Source organism: Bactrocera latifrons, unplaced genomic scaffold (assembly GCF_001853355.1).
Source record: "Bactrocera latifrons isolate USDA-ARS-PBARC rearing strain unplaced genomic scaffold, ASM185335v1 scaffold_1428, whole genome shotgun sequence".
Lineage (NCBI taxonomy): Eukaryota > Metazoa > Arthropoda > Insecta > Diptera > Tephritidae > Bactrocera > Bactrocera latifrons.
Genome location: NW_017534884.1, coordinates 1 through 2,608, shown reverse-complemented (window position 1 = coordinate 2,608; position 2,608 = coordinate 1). Strand labels below are relative to the sequence as shown.

General features: G+C 32.8%; 1 long non-coding RNA gene across 1 annotated transcript; it reads right to left on the bottom strand.

Annotated features, from left to right (window-relative positions):
- Positions 1 to 362: 362 nt before the first annotated feature.
- LOC108965625 lies at positions 363 to 1,017 on the bottom strand. The gene is made up of 2 exons (XR_001993121.1): positions 832 to 1,017; positions 363 to 755 (listed from the first exon to the last, which is right to left on the bottom strand). It is a non-coding gene; the product is annotated as an uncharacterized LOC108965625 (long non-coding RNA).
- Between the last annotated feature and the right edge of the window lie 1,591 nt (positions 1,018 to 2,608).

The following is a 2,608-nucleotide window of genomic DNA, read 5'->3' as shown; positions in this document are numbered from 1 at the left end:
TTATAATAGCCATGTTTCTTATATTTTAAGTATAAATTTTTGTAGTCACAAACTACATACACTTTTTATATGTCAGAATTTAGCTATACGATGGCGATCAGGAATCCTACACGGTCCCAATTTTTAAGCTAAGTTTTTAAAGGAACTATTTTTTGATTTTGCAATATCTCTATAATAGTAAAAAGTAGTTTAAATTCGCTTACGCAACACTATTTTGCCATGCTCAATAGTAATGCTGACATAAATATTTGAAAAAAAAAAAACAAAAAAAAATGATTGTTCGAAATACACTCCATTTGAAATTATAATAATCGATAATAACTTGTTTGGCCAAAATAAAAATACAACTCAAATTCCTTAATTTTTAATAGCGGTACATTATTAGTCAAATTACATTTATTTGTTTTTTAAAGTTTAAATATCAGCTTCCACACCATTCATAATCGACCATAATTCACTAGATGTAAAGACTAATTGTAAATCGCGTATATGCAAATGTTTCTTTTTCAAATCGCTACTTGGTCACCAACGCCACCAACTTTCATTTTATGAGTGTTGTTTATTATTTGCTTGGGTGTTGTTGTTAGCGTTGTTGGCATTATAGTTGTTTTATGCAAGCATACGTAGTTCTTCCAGATGTTCTATCGGTTTTGGTGGAGCTGTTTCCTCCCACTCCCCCAATTCGGCATTATAGCAGCACGATATGGTCGCAATTCCCATGGTACTTCCTCTTCCATGGAGGTCAATTTTTCCAGCTTTGGGCATAACAGAACCAGTCAATTAGTTTAGCATATTAGAAAGTATGTAAATTCAATTTTGCTCAAAACCTACCCAACAGCTTGATAAACCTGACCAGCAGTATCAGGATCCTTAGTGCAATTCACAATAGCTTGTGCAACATTCGAACAGCACATTCACCGTAGTATTTGCTCTTCAAAAAGTTGCTTCCACCCTCTAACACAAAGCTCATTGGTTTGGTACTAGAGGACAGACAAATAATCAAACGTTGTACACCAGCTTCTTTGCTGATTCTATAAAAATAATTAAAAATAGATGGTAAGTCTTTTGAAATAAAGTTTAATTTTAGCTTACCTAGCAATGCAACGTGCACCTACCACGAGCACGTCATTGAATGTAAAATTTTGTCTCGACTTCACAACCAACTAAGTTGATAACTACATTTTTGAGTACTTCACAGCATCGTTTATCGCTTAAATCATAAAATTAGAACAGCACCCCATTACGCAGCAATATTAACGAAGCCATGTATAGTTATTTCGTACTTTTGTTGGAATAAAATCCCAGTCGTTCTGTTATTTATCTTCCCAATGGAAACTAGCAAATACTTGTTCCAGATTCAAATAACTAAATAAATCATAGTTAAGATTATTCCATGAAATAAATTCAAACAAATTGTCTTGCAAAAACCTACGTTATGATGGCAAAAATATAAATATGGCTGTGAATGAGCATGTTCTGGACCCCACTATTCGGAGTGGTTGATTATTTGTTCGTAACATTTTTCTGTGGTAAACATTTGTTAACTTACCACAGTTAAAAAGATGCATAAATAAAAAACTTAATTTTTCATGTATTTGCTCATATTGTTCTCATCTTTAAGAATACTGTGCCCAAAAAATAAGGTGACATTTGAATTTGGAGAATTTTTTTTTATTTTGGTAATATTGTTAGTCACATGTATGTCAAATTTCATGTCAAAATATTCATTAGTGTTTGAGATACGTGTCGTTTTGTGAGCTGCTAAAAGTGAGTTTTTCGTATTTTGCGATGTAGAAATTTGTTGAGCAAAGAATTTGCATTAAATGATCATTTCGCCAAAAACTCAACCCATATCGTTCCGCAACCACCGTATTCACTCGATCTGGCGCCGTGCGACTTCTGGCTGTTCACCAAGCTCAAAAGACCGCTCCGCGGACACCGTTTTTATACGATATTCAAGCCGCAGCAAAGACGGAACTGAAGGCTATCCCGGAAAGTGCCACTACAATTAGTGCTTCGAAGATTGGAAAATCCGTTGGCATAATGTACTACATCTAGTGGGGATTAGTTTTTAGGGAATGAAATTGATTTGGAAGAGTAAATAAAGAATTTTCAAAATAAATGCAATGTCACCTTATTTTTTTGGCACAATAAAAATATTTTCTTTTGAAAATATAATACAGTTTTATATATGACCAATATTTTTGGGACTTTTTCATAAATTTTAAGAAAATAACAAAATGCAATCATTTTCCGGTTAAAAGTCGGATTAATTTAAACCAATATTTTGATACAATAAAAAAAATGTTAATCGAAACTATGTAAATTTAATTTTTATGAATTTTAGTAATCGAAATATATACAAAAACATACTTAAAATAATAAATTGGATAGCATAACACGCCAACACACTCGTACCTTTTGTAAGGCATTTGCCCGTATTAGTAGTAGAATATTTAGGAAACCCTAACGAACTGCCTGGTCTTTTGTCCTGTCTGCAAGCTTTCCCCTGTGTATGTATGGGTGAAAATGATAGGATTTGTTACTTGTAGGTTTATATATATGCCCCAAATACGCCCTGCGAGAAATATTTTATGATTGTAAATGC